Genomic DNA, 23,435 nt, shown 5'->3' with positions numbered 1-23,435 from the left:
TGGTGGTCGTAGCCACATCTAAAAGACTAGGACACTGAGGCACAAATTGGATTAATGATTTGCTCACAGTGGCAGCTCTTGAACAGGCTTGAACCAGGCCTGTTCAACTCCTCCAATGGTCACTTCTCAGGGCAGGCCCAGCCCCGGGGTTTGCAAAACTCTTCCAATCAAAAGGCAGTTCGGGGGTGGTGATGACAGAAAATGACAGAGAGGCACAGAAGTTATTCCAGCCCAGCCTCTGGATTGGCCCCCTCTAGCCAGGTTTTCAGCTGATCAGCTGCAGCGATGACCTTTGGTGGGTGGGTGGGTGGTGGGAGGGAAGTCCAATTGAAATAAAACGGCAGAGGGTAATGACGCCCCAGGAAGCTTCTTACACTTGACTGGCATCCATAGTTGAACTGGTAGGAAATTGTGTGTTGTTGGGGGAAGGAGGGGAGGAGGGGAGAAGAAAGAAGGGGAAAGGGAGGTGTAGTGGGTGTTTGTGACGTGGGTGGGGTGTGTAAGGGGCAGGAGAGGAGACTGGGCTTGGAAACAGAACTCGTCAGGAGGTAAAGAAGGTGATTCCAGAAGAGAAAAGGCTTTTGCCTGCTTGACAGGCCTGTTGGGAAAACTTAAAATGGAAATGTAGTTTCATGGTATCTAGTGCACTTTTGGAAAGGTACAATGTTCTCATAGAATAAGAATCACAGGCAGGCTTTCTCCCCCTATGAAAGGTGCCAGAGAAAAGTCTCCCTGCGCTGGGCATTTGCAGTGGCGGCCCCGTTTCCCACCACTGGCCTCTCTGTTGCACTAGGCTTTATGTTCAAGCATTGTATCAAATCAGCCTCTGCCTGCCTCTCTGATAGCATTTTAGCCTAAGAAATTGACGGCTTTCTACAACTATGGCTGAGATAAACTTCGCTGTTTGTTTTCTAAACACGGCCCATCTTTTGAGGATTGCACAGCATGTAGGCACCGTTTCAATTCCTGTGGCTCCCTGCTACTCTGACTTCTACTGTCTGAAGTAGTTTCTTTACAATCCTTGAAAGGCAAATAGGGAAACTGTAGAAGACCATATGAAGACTTACACGGTAAGTCCCCTGCGTACGAATGAGTCTGGTTCCAAGAGTGCATTCTTAAGTCCGATTTGTTTGTAAGTCCACCATACTTAGCCTGCTGCTGCTAAGTCACTTCAGTCGTGTCCGACTCTGTGCGACCCCAGAGACGGCAGCCCACCAGGCTCCCCCGTCCCTGGGATTCTCCAGGCAAGAACACCGGAGTGGGTTGCCATTTCCTTCTCCAATGCATGAAAGGGAAAAGTGAAAGTGAAGTCGCTCAGTCATGCCAACTCTTCGCGACCCCATGGACTGCAGCCTACCAGGCTTCTCCGTCCATGGGATTTTCCAGGCCAGAGTACTGGTGATACCCGATTAACACAATCGGCTATGTAGTACTGTACCGTAGTAGGTTTATAATACTTTTCACACAAATAATACACCAAAAACAAACAAAAATAAAACATTTGTAATCTTACAGTCAGTTCAGTTGCTCAGTCATGTTCAGCTCTTTGCGAACCCGAGGACTGCAGCACGCCAGGCTTCCTTGTCTTGTCACCAGTGCCTGGAATTTGCTCATACTCATGTCCGTTGAGTCAGGTTGGTGATGCCATCCAACCAGCTCATCCTCTGTCGTCCCCTTCTCCTCCTGCCTTCAATCTTTCTCAGCATCAGGGTCTTTTCTAATGACTCAGTTCTTCACATAAGGTGGCCAAAGTATTGGAGTTTCAGCTTCAGCATCAGTCCTTCCAATGAATATTCAGCACTGATTTCCTTTAAGATGGACTGGTTGGATCCCCTTGGAGTCCAAGGGACTCTCAAGAGTCCTCTCCAACACCACAGTTCAAAAGCATCAATTCTTCGGCACTCAGCTTTCTTTATAGTCCAACTCTCATATCCATACACGACTACTGGAAAAACCATGGCTTTGACTAGATGGATCTTTGTTGGCAAAGTAATGTCTCTGCTTTTTAATACACTAAGTTTAATACACTGTTGTAGCTTTTATTTCAAGGAGCAAGCATCTTTTAATTCATGGCTGCAGTCACCATCTGCAGTGATTTTGGAGCCCAAGAAAATAAAGTCTGTTACTGTTTCCATTGTTTCTCCATCTATTTGCCATGAAGTGATGGGACTGGATTCCATGATTTTGGTTTTTTGAATGTTGAGTTTTAAGCCAGCTTTTCCACTCTCCTCTTTCACGTTCATCAGGAGGTTCTTTAGTTCTTCTTCACTTTCTGCCATAAGGGTGGTGTCATCTGCATATCTGAGGTTATTGATATTTCTCCTGGCAATCTTGATTCCAGCTGGTGTGTCATCCAGTCTGACATTTCACATGATGTAATCTGCATATAAGTTAAATAAGCAGGGTGAGAGTATACAGCCTTGATGTATTCCTTTCCCAATTTTGAACCTGTTCATTGTTCCATGTCCAGTTGTAGCTGTTGCTTCTTGACCTGCATACAGGTTTCTCAGGAGGCAAGTAAGGTGATCTGGTATTCCCATCTCTTTAAAACTTTCCACAGTTTGTTGTGATCCACATAGTCAAAGATTTTAGCGTAGTTAATAAAGCAGAAGTAGATGTTTTCCTTGGATTCTCTTGCCTTTTCTGTGATCCAGTGGATGTTGGCAATTTGATCTCTGTTCCTCTGCCTTTTCTAAATTCAGCTTGCACATCTGGAAGTTCTTGGTTCATGTACTGTTGAAGCCTAGCTTGGAGAATTTTTAGTATTACTTTGATAGTGTGTGAGATGAGTGCAATTGTGTGGTAGTTTGAACATTCTTTGTCATTGCCTTTCTTGGGATTGGGATGAAAACTGACCTTTTCCATGGCTGGATTTTCCAAATTTGCTGTCATATTGAGGGCAGCACTTTAACAGCATCATCTTTTGAGATTTGAAATAGATCATCTGGAATTCCATCATCTCCAGTAGCTTTGTTTGTAGTGATGCTTCCTAAGGCCTGCTTGACTTTGCACTCCAGGATGTCTGGCTCTAGGTGAATGATGATACCATTGTGGTTATCTAGGTCATTAAGATCTTTTTTTTTTTTTTTTTTGTATAGTTCTGTGTTTTCTTGCCACCTCTTCTTAATGTCTTCTGCTTCTGTTAGGTCCATACCATTTCTGTCCTATATTGTGCCAATCTTTGCATTTAATGTTCCCTTGGTATCTCTAATTTTCTTGGAGAGATCTGAGTGGGTAACAGGTGGGAAGGCTAGGGGTCCCCAAGTGGAGGAAATAGACTGCAGGTGGCAGAGGTTTTTTTCTCTTAAGCAGCAAGAGAAAACAAACTGCAAATGGCAGACGTTTTTCCCCTTCTCTATACAAAATTTTAAGGTTTCTTTTAAATTCTGTGTTGTCATGATGAGACCTGGTTCCACCTGAGCTTAACTTTTCTCAAACCTTGAGCTAACCAATGGGCTTTTCTTATGGAAATGTTTTTCTTAAGCTATGTTAATGAACTGTGTATTTGCCTTGGAATCTACCTTTCTTTAAGATTCGTATCAATTGTTTTACGACTGGGGATGACTCACCTTGGGCCAATGCTGTCCCAAAATGCATGTTGTGGGAGAGGTGCCTGATGCAACTCTCCCAGTTTTGAGGTTGTATCAGATATATAACTCCTTGCTAAAAAATAGCAAGGGGGGGGCACTCTTTCTGCCCCCTTCTGATGCTTATGTCGGAAGCTTCGTCTACCCTTTATTCTCTAATAAAACATTATTACACAAAAGCTTCAAGTGATCAAGCTTCGTCTTTGACCCCAGATTGAAATCCTCTCCCTGGGAGGTCACAAAACCTGGCCTAGCTCCCAGCTCGCAGGCATTCAGATATGTTTATCTTTCCTTTTCTCCTTTGCCTTTCACTTCTTTTCTTTTCTCATGTTTGTAAAGCCTCCTCAGATAACCATTTTGCCTTTTTGCGTTTCTTTTTCTTGGGGATGGTTTTGATCACTGCCTCCTGTACAATGTTATGAACCTCCGTCCGTGGTTCTTCAGGCACTCTGTCTATCAGATCTGATCCCTCGAATCTATGTGTCACTTCTATTGTATAATCATCAGGGATTTGATTTAGGTCATACCTGAATGGTCTAGTGGTTTTCTCTACTTTCTTCAATTTAAGTCTGAATTTGGCAATAAGGAGTTCATGATCTGAGCCACAGTCAGCTCCCAGTCTTGTTTTTGCTGACTGTATAGAGCTTCTCCATCTTCGGCGCAAAGAATATAATCAATCTGATTTTGGTGTTGACCGTCCGGTGATGTCCATGTGTAGAGTCTTCTCTTGTGTTGTTAGAAGAAGGTGTTTGCTATGACCAGTGGGTTCTCTTGACAAAACTCTGTTGGCCTTTGCCCTGCTTCGTTTTGTACTCCAAGGGCAGATTTGCCTGTTACTCCAGGTATCTCTTGACCTCCAACTTTTGCATTCCGGTCCTCGATGATGAAAAGTACAGTACCTTGAAAAGTACAGTAGTGCAGTACAATAGCTGGCATCCAGGGGCTGGCATCCAGGGGATGGCATCAGGTAAGAAGAGTTACTGACAGAAGAGGGGGGAAGAGGTGGGAGATGGTGGAGCAGAAGGATCACTAGCAACAGGAGATGGAGGGAAGCTGAACTGTCACTCACACCTGACGCTGCTGGCACAGGTTCTGCTTCTTTGCCGGAACCAGACGCGTGTTCCCATCTTTGAAAGTTCACACTGGAAACCACTTTACTTCTGATTAGCTTTGCCATTGCTGTGAGTCCCCAGATCACTGGCGCTGAGATGGAGATTTGCTGGGAAATGTTCTTTGTGGTGACCCTTGAAGGAGGGTGTGAGAAGCAGGACTGGGCGTCGGGGAAGCTGAACAGCAAAGGCTAGTGGGGCAGTGGCTTCAGCCCATCTGGCGGGTGCCTGGGAGCCCAAATGAAGCAGAGAGGGGACCTTTGCACCCCTGAGCAGTGGTTGATGTGGCTGTACTGCCAAGGCAGGTCAACTCAGACCAGGCAGCTACGTCCCTGGAGGTCAGCTCCTTGGCTGGAGGGGGGCCCAGGGATGAAGAGCAGTGGCCAACTCACTGGACAGCTGGGCAGGGAGCACCTCACTTCTGGACGAGCATCTATGCTGCCCTCACTGCAGGTGAGGCATCCATTCCAATAATCCTAAACATCTGATCATTTTCTGAGTATTTGTTAAATTTCAAATTCTCTTCTGGGACTCATTTTTAAAAAATTAGTATTTGTTGTGTCTCCTGAAAGAGATTAGGAAATTATTGACTTCTTAAATGAAACAGTCTCCTGAAAGAGATTAGGAAATTATTGACTTCTTAAATGAAACTGTCTCCTGAGTCCAAATGCCCTAAATTGTCTTCTAGGCTGATGTACAGAGTGAGTTTGTTTATTTATCTTGAAGTATAGTCAATTTATAGTGTTGTGTTAATTGCTGCTGTACAGCAAAGTCATTCAGTGACACACAGACATGCACTTTAAAAAAAACAACAATATTCTTTTCTGCTGTGGTTCATCCATAGTTTTCATGTATTTTTCTCCACCTTCTGGTTATTACAGTCTGACTGCTAATGCCAGGAAAGGCTTCACTGTCTTCCACATCTCGAATCAGGACTAAACCACAGAGGATACATTTTGTCAGTAATAGTTTTAGTTCATCAAGAGGCAGGAGAGGTTGGGTTCTTTTACACTTATTGGGAATATTTAAGTAATAATATTACAAAATGACAAATGCACGGTCTTCTATTTCCTTAATTTGCTGCAGTCTCTGTTTCTCCCTTATCAACCTAAAAAATTCAAAGTAAATGTCAGTGTTCAGCATCCAGTGAGACAAACAGGAGAAATAAAGGATCCTTCTTACTCCACTAGAAGTTTCAAAAGGGCACACGGCCCCTTTCATTCTTATGAAATACGTGGTTATTTTATGCGCTATTCCAAAAAGCACATAAAAAGTTCTAATTTTATGCAAAAGCATAAAAATTGGCTCAGGGAACCCAGATTTGAGGGGAAACACAGCCCTGCCCTCAGGGAGCCCCAGTGGCTGAGGGACTGAGCTCTGCCCAGAGCCCCAGCCTGAGAGGAGACGCAGCCCAGTGCCAGGGAGCCCCAGTCTGAGGGGAGACACAGCCCTGTCCTGAGGGAGCCCCAGTCTGAGGGGAGACCAGCCCAGTCCTGAGGGAGCCCCGGTCTGAGGGGAGACCAGCCCAGTCCTGAGGGATCCCCAGTCTGAGGGGAGACACAGCCCTGTCTCAGGGAGCCCAGTGATCTTTCTCCCAATACTCCCCAGTTATGTGTCTTATCCCCTCCTGGTGGCCTCAGGGAAGGGCTTCAACAGGACCCCCCACATATCTAGCTCTGAGCCTTTCATAGTTACAAAGCCCCAGCAGGTTGAAGCTCAGTCTGGAGTTTGAAAGCTCAGTCTGGAGCCCAGATCGGCAGCCAGGAGATGGGCTCCAGGGTCGGGCTGGAGCAGACCACCCAGAGCTGTCGTGAGGGCGCTCCTGCTGAGAGCGGGTGCAGGCCTAAGGTGCGGGCTGGGGTCCCTTGAAGGGGTCCGAGGGGCCACCTGAAAGTGCAGAGAAGCTGAGAGCGGCAGAGGCTGCTTGGAGCTGAAAGCAGCCAGTCGGGGAGACCTGTGGGAGGAGGTTCGCCTGGAGGAGCGAGGTTGCCACAGCAAGGACCCAGGACTGGGGAGGGGGACGGTCCGTGTTGCCCACGGCCTGGCCCAGAGGGCATGAGGCCAGATACCGGGGGCACCGTGGGGGCTCCCCTCCCCGACCTCGTCCCCTTCCCTCACACGTCTTTCCTCCTCATGGTAGGCCTGGTCAATGACCAGGCGCAGGCAGTGTGGGCACCTCTGTGGGGCTGGCGTCTTGCCAGAGGCATGACCTCCCGGGGGAAAGTTCATCTCTCGCCTGTGAGCTTGTGATGGAGGTCTGGGTCACATTTCTGGGTCGAGAATGTTTGCCTCAGTTATAAGTAACTGGAAAAGTCAGAGGAACAGCCTAGATTTTCGGGCTGGAGACAAAAATGGTTTTCTCCTATTTCCCCACATCAGGCTTGTTTAATAATTCAACACTTCTTATTTTTAACTTGTAAATGTGGGAAGTATTTATTATTCCTAGCAATTTCTGCTGTTACTGAAGAAAATTGAGAAGCAAAACAATGTGCAAAAGAAACTTCCTAGATGATGGCCTCTGAAAAATGGCAGGATGATGGTGACGACGATGATACGCGTGTGTGTGATCAGTGAGTTCTTTTCCTTTCTCCCCTCGTCGGAGTCAGGGGCGTGGAGACCTGCACTTCTGTTTTAACAGGCACTTCTTTGCAAGCATCTTAAACACTGCTGGCCCCGACCTACCTGGGCTGGTGCCTATACCCTCCAAGTAGGATGAAATTAGTGGGAAAGTCCATTACCTGCTCCCATCTTGACTCCCAGGATGAGGGTAACAGGTTCCTGAAACCTCTGAAGAGCTCCTTTGCCAGGTTCCCACTGGGGCTCATTACGGGGAAAGGAAAGTTTTCGTGGTTTTTCGGACAGGTTCAGCTTAGCTAATGAAAAACAGAACGGGGAGTCAGTCCAGCGCAAGAAGCCGAGGAGAGAGAGCGCCCACCTGGAAATGTGTGAGAATAGGTCTTTGGAAATAGCATATACTAGGTTAAAAAAATTAGTTTTTAGGCTTTCTCTCACAGCTATAAAATGAAATATTAACTACTTATAGTCCAAAACAGTGTGCTTTGAGTGAAGGTGGTGATGTTGCCATTTTGGACGGCCCTTTCGGCCCGGCTAGTGTGGGCTGCATTGATTGTCCCCATCCTCTCAGCACCAGTCCCCTTTGCGTTTGATGGCGTGTTGCCATGGTACCGTCGAGATGCTCTTAGTGGACTTTTCTATTCTCAGGATCAGGAAAGGGGTGGGCAGGGAGAAGATCATTTGACGACTTAAATTGATTAAGTCCCACGAATGTGGATGGAATCATGGAAAACATCTCTCCTTGCCAAGGAGTGAAAAATATTCCCTTAATAAAATACTGTTCATGCACAGTGTGCTGCAACTGTGCTTTTCAGAATTCGCTATTTATCTTTTCAAGTTTGGTTTGAACTTTTCAGTGCTTGACCCAGTACTGGAGTTGGCTTCAGAGGCTTTAGAAGATTTTCTTCTTAGATCTTGTCTGTCAGTTGACACTCTACTGTTTCTTATAGGACATCACTTTTGCAAATAAATATGCTTTAGTGATTGAAAACATTTTCCCACGTATTCTAAACAATCATTTCTCTGTAATTATTCATCACTGTGAGCATTGCTTAGCTTTTAAGGGTGTTTACTGATGGCTTCAGTAGGCTGTTCTTATTTTGGTAAGTCTAGTTTAAAAAATTTTGCAGAGTCAGCAAAACCCCTCCAAATCACTGTCTCCTTGAGTGACTAAATGAAATAATTATATTTCTATTTATAATAATTCTATTTATATTCATTGTAATAATTAATTCTATTTCTTCACTTTTATCCCCCTCTATGTTCTATTTTGAAAAAAAAAATCAGTAAGCCTTTAAACTTGAATGTACTAAAGGAATAGCTTCGCTCAGGCATTTCTCTTAAGACAAGGTGAAGATGTGGAAAGCAGGATGATTTGGAAGGGGTATAATGCTGGTAGCATTAGAATGTTTGAAGAAAGGACGGGAATAAAATACAGCAAAGGGTGAAAATAATCTATTAAAGACGTTCTCTATGTCTTAGAATATTTTCACCAACAGGGTGAGTGATATATTTTTAGATGGATGTTATCGTTCTGCTTTATCACATTTTTTAGAGACTGTATAGCACTTATTTTTCTTCTTCATTTTTCTATGTAACATTCATTTTTCTTCTTAAAATCTAAAGCAGGAGCCAATCCTTTGGTGATCTCTCAGATAATAGATTCAACAGCAGTGACCAGAGAAATGCCTGGGACGTTTTCATGAGAAATCAGAGAAGCTACATGCACAGTAAGGAGTTGGTCGTGACTGTTGGAAGAGGTGATTTCTCTGATTTTGCTTTCAGCAGTTTGCAAGTTTCCAGCCATGTCTCTAGAGACACTCAAGGTTACTCACATTCCAGGAGTGACAAAGAGATACAGCAATCCTTCAAGGCAAAGCTGTCCATGCAGGAAAATGTTGCCACCTTGCCACTTGCAAGCCTTCTTCTAGGTGGCAAATGGCCTCACTGGATATTAGCGTATGTATGTGTGCATGTACATGTGTGTGTATGCATGCACATGTGTGCGCTGTGGTGTATAGATGAAATAATTTATCCATTGCGATCGATTTCTCTGGACCCACATATTTAGAAGCTACTAGTTATTTTTAGGATGCAAGAACAAAGTTCTCTTAGTTTGAAGGTACAATACAGAGAAGTTTAACATCTGAAGTGGGGTGATTGAGTCTCCACTTATTCACAGAAACACATCTTTATTTGTCAATCGCTTTGCATGTATCTGCCCAATCTGGAGATGGCGAGGGCAGAACTGGCTCCAGAGATGGTGGCCCTGCCTTGGTCTGAGATGTATTACTGACTGGCTGTGTGTCCTGAGATAGGTGGCTTAACTGCTCTGTGCGATTCCTCCATACAGAATCTTTGGGGAACAAGAATATTCCTCTTAAGTTTTTCAGGCTCTTGAACTGCTAGTCATTTAGGGGAGTGACATAAAAACACAGAATGCCACTCTCAGTGAGTTTTATAAAAACTTTACAGAAAACCACACCTGGGATGATGTGCTTTGTTTCTATCTCGGTTGTTTTCTCCTCTCTTGACACCCTCTTCCCTTCCGCTCTTCTTTTAGAAAATGCTGTTCCCTGCAAAGAAAATAATTACTTCCTTAATATTTTGGTGAATTTCCTTCTGGGTAAATTGCAGCTATTTGTGAAGAAAAATACAAGTGTTAGAAAATAAAATATAACAACTTAGAACAAAGAAAACTCTAAATTCATGACCTGGGTGGTTTGCAGAGTTTTTTAAGTTGCTACTTTAATAAATACAAAAGTTAGAAAATACAAAACACAGGCCACTGTCGATTAAGAGCTAATTGTGTCCCTAATGGTAATCAGAATATTATTTTTAAGAAACAGAAGCAACTCCTTGACAGTTTCCTAGGCTATTGCATCTATCACGAAGACAAACAGAAAGCAGCCCTGATGTGGACACAGTTATTTCTCAGAGAAACGCGTTCATAGATATTCCCATTTGCAGAAATTCCCCTGGCATCAGCAGTATTGGCTCAGATATTCCTCTTACACATAAATATTTAAAACATAGCCTGAGGTTTACAGAAAACACGACAGCCTCTATTTTGTGTGCTTGTCCTTGGGGAGAAGCAGAGCTGATATGTGAATATTAACAGCGTAGATTCACTTTTCAAAAGGAGCTCAGCTCCAAATTCCGAGTCAGAAATAATTTTCTAGTTGAGTGGTTCTCAGCTTTTCCAAGGATTGAGAATACCCTTTTCACATCTAAAAAGAGTTGCAGACTTCTTGTAAAACAGAGCAAAATTAAACAAAGTGAAATCACACAAAATCCTGATAGAATCATTATATTTTCATTGCCTTCAATTGAAGAAATAAAATTATATAAAAGTTACTATAAATTTGGTAATTCGTTAAGAAACTTGTGTTTCTTTTTCTCCTTTCCCTTGATTTTCTTCTGTATTCATGTTGACTTTTTAGTTACATGTATATTTTGATATGTCACCTCAGATTCTTTGTGGGGAGAGTATAGGTGTTAAAAGAGAAAATCAGGGACTTCCCTGTGGTCCACTGGTTAAGACTGAGCTTCCAATGCGGGGGCACAGGTTTGATTCCTGGTCATGGAGCTAGGATCCCATAGGCTGCGTGGTGCAGTCAAAAAAATAAAAAATCAAGAAAAAAATTTAGGAATTTTTATTGGGTAAGTTATTTTGTAAATGTAGGAGTAGTTTATATTTAAACTATTTAAAGCTGCACGTGCACAGAGCTTAAAAAGTTGGGCAAGTGTACAGGGCTTCCAATAAAAACTTGGCAGTCCACTGGACATCTCCCAATTTCCACTCCTTAGCAACAACCACTTCCAAAGTGAGATTTTTTTTTTTTTTTTGAGATTTATTCCCGTATCCCTATATGGCAGATTTCTGTTATTACTTCTTTGCTACAACTTTGCTATTACTAAACTTTTATAATTTTAGTCATAATGTATTGATTGATAGTCTTACTTGATATTTTTCTTTTTTACCTACTATCCATTTTGACTTTCTGCCTTCCCCCCTCCCTCCTAATACAGTTGTACAAAAATTTTGGTTAAAAGAATATTCAATGCTATTGTTTTTTGCTATAAAAACGCTATTTGAGGGTTAGGGATTATTGGGAGTTTGGGATCAGCAGATGCAACGTATTATATATCGACTAGATAAACAACAAGGTCCTACTGTGTAGCACAGGAACACTATTCAATATCCTGGGATAAACAGGAATGGAAGAGACTGTGAAAAAGAATGTGTATCTGTATGTCATTGAATCATTTTGCTGCACAGCAGAAATTAACACAACATTGTAAATCAGCTATCTTTCAACAAACTAAACAAAAAATCAAAATGCTATTTTACGGACAAGGGACGTGGCATACAATGGTTACTTTCTCTCTCTTGTAAAGTGCTGTATTTTCCTTGGAGTTAATAATTGTTTGCTCCATTATCTTATATGCTTGTCACCAGTTTAGTCCCACATTCTATCCGTTGCCCAAATGTAATCAGTCACGTTAAGTTCTATCTCATTGTCTTGAAGAAATCCCTTGCTGTTTCCCAGTTTGCTCGAAACTCCCTAATTGCTCTCAAGACCTGTTTGAGAATCAGTTCTTCAGGAGCTGCCTGCACCACCTTCCTAGTCATTTTTTTTTTTCACTCTGATGTTGGATTACCTGTGTTTTACTTCCTTTGTCTTCCTCTTGGTTTATTTCCTTGTTTCGGTGGAACATATCCTTTGGACTTCCTTGGTAGCTCAGAGGTGCTTCCCTGGTAGCTCAGATGGTTAAAAATCTGCCTGCAATGCAGGAGACCTGAGTTCAATCCCTGGGTCAGGAAGATCCCCTGCAGATGGGAATGGCAACCCACTCCAGTATTCTTGCCTGGAAAATCCCATGAACAGAGGAGCCTGGTAGGCTACAGTCCATGGGGTTGCAAAGAGTTGGACATGACTGAGCGACTAGCACACACACACATCCTTTGGTAGTTTTCTGAGAAAAGATTTTTTAGGCTTACTATATCAGAAATGGCACCCCACTCCAGTACTCTTGCCTGGAAAAGCCCATGGACAGAGGAGCCTGGTAGGCTGCAGTCCACGGAGTTGCTAAGAGTCAGACATGACTGAGCGACTTCCCTTTCACTTTTCACTTTCATGCATTGGAGAAGGAAATGGCAACCCACTCCAGTGTTCTTGCCTGGAGAATCCCAGGGACGGGGGAGCCTGGTGGGCTGCCATCTATGGGGTCACACAGAATCGGACACGACTGAAGTAACTTAGCATAGCATAGCATATCAGAACATATATATATATACACACACATACACATATTTAATTTTATTGTAACTTTTAATCAATAGTTTGAGTACATAATTCTAGTTTGGAAATTATTTTCCCTTGTAATTTTGACTTATTTCCAGAGTTTTGTTAGGTTTTCCAATGCCATTCTGATTCTTGATCTTTTGCAAGAAAAAAAATGAAGCTTTCACAATCTTCACTACCTGCCTGTTGTTCTGAAATTTTACAATGCTACAGCATCATGTACATCTATATTTATCTATATGTTAGAATTATGTGCACCTTTCAAGGTAAAAATTAATATTCTTTGAATATGGGGAATTGAAAAAAATTATTATGTTGATTACTTACTTTTTTGTTTCTCTGTTCTCTCTTTTTGGATTTTCTATTGCTTGGATCTTTGAGCTACTGGATTTCTCCTCTATTTTTTAATTGCTATTTTCCATATATTTTTTTACTTCCTGGAAGATTTCTTCTTCCAAGTTTTTAATTTCTGCCGTTGTATTTCTGATTTCTCAGAGCTCCTTTTTCCCCCCAAGTATGTTTTTTGCAAAAGAGTAGTGTCCTGTTCTTACTTCATGAATGTAATAGTGTCTCTTATCTTTTTGAAGATATTCACGGTATTTTGTGAGGAATTTTTTTCTTCTTCCTGGATTGCATGTATCTCCTATGTTACTTTTTTTTCTTGTTATTTGCTCTGATCTGTCTTTCATTTGAGTTTCCTCAAATGTCTGGTGATCCTTACTTGTCTGCTTACTCTTTTTAATTTTTAACTTTTTGTTGTGTGCCTCATGGCTTGCAGGATTTTAGTTCCCGGAGCAGGGGTTTCACGTCAGTGAAAGTGCAGAGTCCCAGCCATGGACCACCAGGGAGCTCCCCAACTGCTTATTTTAAGTGGGGCATGAAGCTGACTGGAAGCTCTGTTTGCATGAATGGGGCCGGCTGACATGGTGTGTCTTTGTTCTGTAAGGCAGTCTGATAATGTCAGTATCTTTAGGACTTTTCTGCTGGACTGGTGTGAATTTCCAGAGTAGTTTCCTTTCATTTTCTCTCCCTAAAATGCCTCTACCCTGTTTCCAGTAACCTGGTGGGGTGATGGTGGTGGGGTAGGTGTCTCAAATTCCATATGTTAGCTTTTTCCTTCGTTCTACTTACTCGGTTGCATAGAATATTTTTTCTTGGGTGTTTTTAGGTGTAAAGAGAAAAACAAAAAGCCTCCAAGCCCTGGGGGAATTTTTCAGAGTTTGCACTGGATGTTGAGACTGATGATGTCATACAGCAAAGGGATGTGAGAAGGCTCGTTAGTTACATAATGGGGATTTCTGAGCTGAGCAGGCAGGCTGCTCATGCAGATGCAGAATGGCCTGAGCTAGAGAGGGAAGGGGGCTGGCCTTTTCTTTTGTGGTCAGAGGGGTGAGCTGGGGAAAGGGCTCACGCACAGAGAGAATGCTGTGGTTTGAATCGCCCCCCCTGCACAAGCAGGGAGCACTCAGGCTTTCTCAGATGCCGGGATAAGGGGAAGAGGGAGGGTGAGGTTTGAGAGGATAAAAGGAATTTTTGTGTACTGAGGTAGAGGGAAGTCATTCTGCCTTAGACATGAGTTAACTTGAATCTGATGCTAACTACAATAGCTTGTTTGTGGCATATCAAATATACATTGTACATCTGCTTTAACTATTAAAGAAAAGTAAAGAAATCTGTGTTAAAAATAAAGATGAAATGCTCCTTTTCTTGGGAACCCAGTGCCAGTCCTCTTTGGATGAAAAGTCTCCCTTCGCAGGAGCCAAGGCCCTGCTGGACACGCTGTATGTGTTCAGCATCTGTTTTTGAAACCCTGAAGTGTTTCCCTGACTTGTTTAATGTTCTTTATTTGGACAAGACAGAAAACTGTGCTGTAAACCCTGCTTCTTGGGAGCAGTTTCTCAGAGTAATCTGAAAAGTTAGTTTCCTGGCTCTAGTCCTCAGTTTGACTCAAACTTTTTTCTATTCTTTTTTTTTTTTTTCAGAGTTCATTAGTTTTTATTGGAATAAGCACAGGAAAAAGCAACCTCCATTTTTTTCATGCATATTTTACATGTTTGCAGAAGCAAAGAGTTCTACTAGGAAAAGGGGATGTGGTTGATATTGACAAAAAATGATTATATATTGACGGCTACTTCAGACATATTTTAAATTGCTTTGGATATATTCTTTCTTAATTTTCCTTTTAAAAAACTTTATTGAAGTATAGTTGATTTACAAAATTGTATTAATTTCAAGTGTACAGCAAAGTGAATTAGTTATATAAACACACTCATATGTATCTTTTCTTTTATTATTGATGGCTTATTGATTATTTTCATCGGCAGAGAGCTGCTGGCGGTCAAACATTCAAGATAGAGTCAGACACCACTATATTTAAAATGGATAACCAACAAGGTCCTATTGTAGAATTCATGGAGCTCTGTTCAGTGTTATGTAGCAGCCTTGATGGGAGGGGGTTTGGGGAGAATGGATACATGTTTGTGTATGGCTGAGTCCCTTCACGGGGTTCACCTGAAACTATCACAACATTGTTAATTGGCTATACCCCAGTATGAAATAAAAAGATTTTTTTAAAAAAGATAAGTCAACCACTTTTAATACATTCAGCAAATGCTATCACCCAAATAAAATACCAACTCCTGAACAGAAAAAAAAAAAAAAAAATGGAGTCGGAATCCTCCTTACAGGAACGCAGGACAAATGTCTTGATGATGATGCAGAAAATGTTACTAAGGGAGATGGCCCTGCCTAAGCCCAAGAGAGGGAACAACTTATTTAAAAGTTCAGTTCTCTCTGGCTGATGCTGAGGCCAGGAGTTGAGTTGAGTCTGTTGTTAGGAAAGCTTGTTCAAAAACCTTGTAGACAGTGGTTTTCAGAGTGTGACAGACTGTTCACTAGCAACAGCAGTGTCTCCTGGGAATTAACAAATGCAAATTCCCAGGCCCCACCCCGACCTACTGAATCCGCAGCTCTGTGGGTGAGGCCGGCACCCTCTGTTTGAACAAGCCCTCCAGGTGATGCCAACACCCAAGCTCCAACCGAGAACCACAGGTGGAGAGTTTACAAGTCAGGACAGGTCCGGGACGCAGCCGGAGAGCTAACCGGCACAACGCTGTGAAGAAACAGGACTTGAAAATTTCCACTGGCAGGTGGAAAAACAGGTCACTGTTTCTGAGAAGGGTGAGCAGAGGGAGGTGATCGCAGAGGAGAGCAGCCCAGCCTCAGGGCAGAGGCGAGGCTCTGAGGGGGCGAGAGCTGGACGAAATTTCCAGGAGGTCGGGGGACACGAGGGAACGAGGCGGCGCTCTGCTCCGGGGGTTCTGCGTTTGCCGCCCCGCCCTCAGAAGACGCTGGTCACACAGACGCCAACGACTTGTGCGGGGCAGTGGGGACGGAAGCGGAAGATGGCCAAGGGGCAATTCCATCCCACGCGGGTAGAGAGGGTACATTAAAGATTATTTTATTAAAGTATGGTTGACATGCTAATACAATGTTGTATTAGTTTCAGGTCCACAGCAAAGTGTCTCAGTTACATATGTGTTTTTTCATATACTTTTCCATTGTAGTTTAGTTGCTTGCTAAGTCGCTTCAGTCGTGTCCGACTCTGTGTGACCCCATAGACCGCAGCCCACCAGGCTCCCCCGTCCCTGGGATTCTCCAGGCAAAAACACTGGAGTGGGTTGCCATTTCCTTCTCCAATGCCTGAAAGTGAAAAGTGAAAGGGAAGTCGCTCAGTCGTGTCTGACTCTTAGCGACCCCATGGACTGCAGCCCACCAGGCTCCTCCGTCCATGGGATTTTCCAGGCAAGAGTACTGGAGTGGGGTGCCATCGCCTTCTCCAAAGGATATTGAATATAGTTACCTGTGCTATATGGTAGGACTTTGTTGTTATCCATCCGTACGTACTAGTTTGGATCTGCTAATCCCAACCATCCCTGCCTGCATCTTGGCAGCTACAAGTCGGTTCTCTATGTAAATTGGTTTCTTTTCAAAGTTGCAGTCATTTGTGTCCTACTTTAGATTTCACATATAGGTGATGTGATATATGGTCCTCCACTGACTTCACTTAGTATGATAATCTCTAGGTCCACCGTGGATCTGCAAGTGGCTTTATTTCATTGTTTTTCATGGCTGAGTAACAGTGCCACATCTTCTTTATCCATTCATCTGTCTGTGGACACATCTTCTTTATCCATTCATCTGTCTGTGGACACATCTTCTTTATCCATTCATCTGTCTGTGGACATTTAGGTTGCATCGTGACTTGGCGATCGTAAATACTGCTGCTATGAACGTGGAGGTGCATGTATCTTTTTGAATTATAGTTTTGTCTGGATATTTGCCCAGGAGTGGGATTTTAGGATCATATGGCAACTCTATTTTTAGTTTTTTGAGGAATCTCTATACTGTTTTTCATAGTGGCTGCACCAATTTACATTCCTACTAACACTGTAGGACAGTTCCCTTTCCTCCACAGAGACGGTACATACTTTTTATTTTTGCTTACCAATGTGTTCCCCAATGCATTCAGTATGCACTGACGGACTGACTAGATAAATGAGGTGTTTGAGTATTTTTAGAATCTATGGCAGGGGCCTGGATTAGTTAAAAACAAAATTTTTAACTAATTTGTTGCTGAGGCATCTTATGTATTAAAAATAGAAATAAAAAATAACTGGCATGCATTTGATTTTCCTCCATAAAAATGGTATGTAAACTCCTCTAGAGTAGAATATACCTGTGTCTATAAATGGGGCTTCCCCGGTGGCTTAGCTGGTAGTGAGTCCCCTTACCAGTGCAGGAGATGTGGGTTTGATCCCTGGGTTGGGAAGATCCCCTGGAGAAGGAAATGGGAACCCACTGTAGTATTCTTGCCTGGAAAATTCTATTGTCAGAGGAACCTGCTGGGCTACAGGCCATGGGGTTGCAAAGAGTTGGACGCGACTGAGCACGCACACACATGTAGTATCTACATTTTCCTTGAAAATTGCTAAAATGAAGCCTACTCCTATAGACAGATGTCTTATAAGCTTCTATAATAGTTTTCCTCATACTTTTAAAAGGTTAAACTTTCTAATTAAGGAATACTGGAAAATAAAAATAGTGCAAAGAGCAACTGAAGTTAGTCCCAGCACCACACCTAGAGGTGAACAGAATGCCACGGAGTTTTAGGGCTGAGACCCTTGTGGTTGGCACCCCCGCTTCCCTGAACCCCCTGCTCCCCCAGCTTCCAGCTCAGGGTCTTATTCTTGGCACACTTATTTACTGATTTAAACCAAGGCTTCAGCATCAACTGTCATCTTTTACCATTTTAAGTACTTTTCCATCATGGCCATTGTGGGAGAAAAAAAAATCAAAGCTCCTTCCTTGAGGAAGCCATGCTCTTTCTTCCTTCTTTTATCCATTAATTCTTAGTTTCCGTTAATCCCGCTCTGTGAACCCATCCATTCTTCTGGCTCCCATCGTCTGAGGCTCCTCTCCCAGTTGTTTGATCTTAGCTTTCTTTTCTGTGATAATTTCACATCTCCACTTGCCTTTATGGGATTGCTTTTTGCTCTGTTACTTTGAAGTCTTTATGTCCAGAAGGTAATTCTGATTTCCTCCTCCCGGCTCAAAAAAAAAGTCAGCGCTTTGGATTTGCCTGTTTGCGTCAGTAGCATCATCATTCTTTTTGTCACTGATGCTGTCAACCTTCCTCTCGTCTCTGTTCTGGAACCATGGCCAGTCGGTAGTGTTTGTATGAGAGCACCTGTGCTGACTGTTTTTTCCGGCCACACTGTGCAGCATGCAGAGCCCTCAGCAGTGGAAGCGCAGAGTCTTAACCACCGGACCACCAGGGAAGTCCCTGTGCTGGCTCTTAACCCTTTTTATTTCTCATTCTTTTGTACCTAAATCACTGCAATCGTCCCACGAGCGGCTTCTCCTCCAAGGCTCACTTCCAGGCACTGCAGAATTAACCTTTGTAAAGACAACTACTCCTGTCCATCATTCTCTTTTTCAGGAACCTCTGGGGCTTCCTGTTGTCCTGAGGATGAAATCCACCATCCTCGTCCTGGTGCCTGGCTCTCCCACAATGAGCAATCCATCCTTCAACCTCATCCTCCCCTATTTTCCAGTGAAAAAAACATCCCTCTGACTAGGTTGTCCTGAATCCAGTCCCCTGAATCCCCACATTTCCTCCCAATCTTAGTTCAGATGCTAATATTTTCTCCAGAAAACCTTTTCTGATCCACCAAGCCACAGCGATTTCCCCCTAGTTTGGACTTTGGAAGCCCTTCCTATCCCATGTATATTGTTCCTAGTTATAAAATTACAGCTTCTCTCCATGGAACTGAGTTTCTACTGTGTGCTCAGCACTGTTCTAAGTTGTTCTTAATGTATTTACTCATCACACAGTCAGTGGAGTAACTCCAGTTATGGACAGGTGAGGTCACTTACCCAAGGTCACAGGACGGTAGAACCAGGATTTACATCCAAACGGTGGCTCAGCACCTGCCCTCTTATCTACTCCTCACCCCCTCTCAGTGTGTGCTGCCTTCCACTCTTACACTCTGCTTGCGTGTGCACATTTGAATGCATGTTGTCGTCTGTACACGCCCTTGAAGGCAGGAACCTTAACTCACGCATGCTCCAGAAGTCCCAGCAGAAAGCTCTGTGTGTCCATAAATGTTGACTGTTTGAGTTAAATGGTTTATGGAGACTTTTTTCCTTCCTGAGATGATTTAGTTCATTTTCATGAAACGATAGTCTCAAAGTCACATTTGACTAAGTCATGACCAACGGAAAGGTAGACTATCTGGGAGTAAGCCAGTGTCCTGGCCTCAGCGCTAGGCTTCAGTGGAGTCTGATCGTTTCACAAATGACCCCGTGCTGAGGTCTGAAGAGTAATGAGGCTTGACGAACCTGCGCGCTCTCCCTGTGCTTTGCAGGGGCTGGAGAGTGAACTTGGCCAAGGCTTGCATGTCTGCAAACAAGAATGAACCAGCCTTGACTCTAGAAGTTGCAGCTGAATGGCCAGCATTGAAAATGCAGTGACTCTTTTCCACTTTTTTTTTTTTTTCCCCCTCTCTTTGCTTTAGAAGCCAAGGGTGAGTTGTGGGAGAAAGTTTGGATACAATTTTTTCTGTGTTCTCAGCCTGGCCCTGACTGACAGGCTGCTTGAGAAAAATTCCGCCAGAATGCCCTGCGTACCAGGAGGAGGCAAACAGCCAGACAGATGATGAAGATGGGTCTCAACACACTGAATGGTGTCACACGCTTACTTAAAGCTCCAAACCGAGTTGTGTCTTTTGACTGTTTTCTCTTCCTAGAATGAAATGTCTTCAGAAGCTTTTCCAGATTGCTCATATTATTTATCAGTTTAAGTAAAATGAGTAAAGCTGTCTTTGTTAAGAGTCATTCACTTTTAAGGAGTGGATATGGACTTCAAGTTATATGCTAACTGAATGTTGGAATAGCAATTTCTGGTATTTTTCAAGGACTTTATAAGTGAAAAGAATCACCTGTACTTATTTTGTGATTCTTAACCCACGTAATATTTGCCTTTTGCAAAGCCCTTAGAGACACATCTATGTTTTTTTCCTTTTTTTTTTGGCTGTACCGTGCAGCTTGTGGGATCTTACCTCCCTGACCAGGGATTGAACCCTGACCCTGGCAGTGAAAGCGCTGAGTCTTACCCAGCAGGGGATTCCCAGAAACACGCATGCTTTTAAATAAATAAATTATTATTTATTTGGGACTTCCCTGGTGGCTCAGATGGCAAAGTGTCTTTCTACAATGTGAGAGACCTGGGTTCGATCCCTGGGTTGGGAAGATTCCCTGGAGAAGGAAATGGCAACCCACTCTAGTACTCTTGCCTTGAAAATCCCATGGACGGAGGAACTTGGTGCAGGCTACTATCCATGGGGTCGCAAAGAGTCAGGCATGACTGAGCGACTTCACTTTCTTTCTTTATTATTTATTTGGGGTTATGAACGAGGTCTGCTGGGCACAGAGTTGGGTCTGAACAAACCTGGGCCTGGTTCCCACCCTGCAGGCATTTGCCCGCTGGCTGTGAAGGCCAGACTGGGGCCCTCTGTGAGCCCTACATTTTCCCTCAGACATCCCCACCTTTGTTTACACGCTTCTGGACCTGATTTGATTTCTGGGGTTGTTTCCATGTGGACCTGGAGGTAACCACTCCCATGGCTGCTGGATGAGGTTTACACACCGTGTACCTGACTGGCACTTTGCAAGTTTGCACAGTGCCCAGCCTGCACGTCAGTACATGACGGCCCTCAACACTGGGTCTAGAGGGTTACTGCAGACCACCAATCGAGTTTATTCTGTGCTGGCATCACTGCTTTCATACTCAGAGTTCTGGAGGAGGTTAAGTTCTTACTTCTATCCCTGTGGACTAACCTTGTAAGATACGAATGAAAGAAAAAGAAAAAACCAGAAGTTTATTTTAAATACAAGACAGTAATAAACTACAGATTAGATAACTTGGAAGATGCACTGTCAAACTTCAGAGGTGAAACCGTAATAGTGGAGACATGGCCTAAGAGTCAGAATATTTAACTTCTCCTATTGGTTCCGTTGATTAATATGTTGACTTTTGAAGGGATAATTTAACTCCTTGGAGCATCTAAGAAGGATTACATGCTTCCCTGGGCTGTCACAAAAGATTCTGAAGAAGAATAGGTATGTGTGTATGCAAAACTGAATCACTGTGCTGTACACATGGAGCTAACACAGCGTTGTAATTTAACTATACTCCAATCTAAAATTTAAAAAAATTGCTATACCAAGTGATTAAGATAAATATGCAGAAAAAATGGCCATCCATTATCAGGATATTTTTTTGGATTGTTTTGCTTTGTTTTGGCCCCAATGCACTGCAGTGCGGGGTCTTAGTTCCCCGACCAGGAATTGAACCTGTGCCCCATGCATTGGGAGTGTGGAGCCTTAACCACTGGACTGCTAGGGAAGTTCCGTGTTTGTATTATTTTGAATTTAGGATATCACAATGTTTTTAGAAACATATTGCATTTGTAACAACAACAAAAAAAGAGTATACCAGAGACAGAGGGAGACAAAAATGCAATAGGCAGCATAAGGTCCAGTCTTCCCCATGAGAAGGATGTGGGAGCAGTCTGAGAAGGTGAGTCCTGAGATAGGATTACATTTTGCATTTTCCTGTGCATTGACCTGAAGGAAGGAGTCATAATTTGTAATCCTCTCTGCCTCAACACTTAGCATATAGTGGTGAACTCTGTTTTTGAGATGAATGAAAAAAATAGATGAAAGTCACAAATCCAGAGAAAAATAGAACATACACTGATCCAAGCTCTCAAATTTACCAAATCAACAAACATCTTAGAATGCTTACTATATGCCAGCCATACATAGGCCCTCAGTGTACTGCTGCTACTCCTGCTAAGTCGCTTCAGTCTTGTCCGACTCTGTGCAACCCCATAGATGGCAGCCTACCAGGCTCCCCCATCCCTAGGATTCTCCAGGCAAGGACATTGGAGTGGGTTGCCATTTCCTTCTCCACCCTGAGTATACAGCGACGCACAAAACAGAGCAGTTTTTGTTTTTAAAAAGTGTTCTGTGCTGGCATAGCAAGAAGATATGTAAAAAGTAATTAAAATATATTCATATTATAAGGTGAAATCTAGGTGCATAATTAGGAGTCTGACAATTGCTAATTTTACAATTATTCAATACATTGAAATTCACATGCATAAACCTTACCTCTAAAGGGAGTTTTTAGAACAAAATTAGCATTTTCCAGACTCTTTTTCTCCTGTAAGAGAGGCTTGTTTGTACATTCTTCATGGTGTCTATTTACAGAGACCCAATCTGTGATATACAAAGGACAAATTTTCCCAGAGAACATCTAGCAGCATTATCAGCTTTAAGTTATTTATCTTGGAAGCATTCATTGAGCACTTATTAAATTGTAAGGAGATACCAGACTCTGCGTTTAGAAATCACTCTTCAATACAGTCCACTAAACACATGTCCTTGAAATGTGGCTAGTTCTAATTGAGATGTGCTATAAATATAGAACAGACTCTGGATTTTGAAGACTTACTATGAAAAAAAAATAGGAACTATCTCTTTAGTAATTTTATATTGATTACATATTGAAATGATATTATTTTGGATTCATTAAATATATTAAGATAAAATTTATGTTTCTTTTTGCTGTTTAAAATGTGGCTGCTAGAATATTTACAGTTGTAAGTGTAACTTATATGTGTGTCTTCTATTATTTTTCTGCTGGATCTGCTGCTTTAGAAGTTAATAGACTAGTAGACAGATACACAAACAAATCATCAGACAGACAAGTGCCCTAGAAGCACAGAGGAAGGCGCAGGCCTTTCCCTGGTGTGATCAGAAACAGATTTAAAGGAGGAAGGAGGGCGGACCTGGAAGACAGAGAAGCATAAATGAGGCAGGGAAGAAAGCCTGGTAGCTTCAGGGAAGGCTCTGCCTTTAGGGGGACAGAGGCACCAGCAGGAAGCTATAGGAATAGTCGTTGTAGCTTCCTATAATGTAGTTAAATTTACCTGTCGCTTAGTTAGAACCTTAGTATTTGTAGATCTTGCCATCTGAATGACAACACTCTTTTAGAAAAATTACCCAACTTGAATGGCTGTATTATCTCAGACACCACTAGATGGCACTGTGCCCTAGGACGGAAAAGCAGGTAGGTCAGGAAAAGTGGCGATTTCTGGTCTGTCTCAGAGGCTTTTTTTCAAGAGTACGCTTTTTTGAGCGTGCAAACCTGATACATACATACGTGTCTATTTAGATACGTCTATACCTAATACTGCATTGGAGAAGGAAATGGCAACCCACTCCAG

At 42.9% G+C, this 23,435-nt stretch overlaps 1 long non-coding RNA gene across 2 annotated transcripts; it reads right to left on the bottom strand.

The window, feature by feature from the left end:
* Positions 1 to 5,668: 5,668 nt before the first annotated feature.
* LOC147346539 (uncharacterized) lies at positions 5,669 to 19,134 on the bottom strand. Of its 2 annotated transcripts, XR_015152932.1 has the most exons (4): positions 11,936 to 12,058; positions 9,756 to 9,846; positions 7,435 to 7,569; positions 5,669 to 5,804 (listed from the first exon to the last, which is right to left on the bottom strand). It is a non-coding gene; the product is annotated as an uncharacterized LOC147346539 (long non-coding RNA). The 2 variants fall into 2 exon arrangements; XR_015152933.1 differs by lacking the exons at positions 5,669 to 5,804; positions 11,936 to 12,058 and adding an exon at positions 19,018 to 19,134 and having other exon boundaries at positions 7,437 to 7,569.
* Between the last annotated feature and the right edge of the window lie 4,301 nt (positions 19,135 to 23,435).

This window comes from Bos grunniens, chromosome 23 (assembly GCF_055505025.1).
Source record: "Bos grunniens cultivar Pamir isolate PY7600 chromosome 23, Bosgru_T2T1.0, whole genome shotgun sequence".
Classification (NCBI taxonomy): domain Eukaryota; kingdom Metazoa; phylum Chordata; class Mammalia; order Artiodactyla; family Bovidae; genus Bos; species Bos grunniens.
The sequence above is the reverse complement of the archived record's forward strand: the minus strand, read 5'-3'. Positions and strand labels throughout refer to the sequence as shown.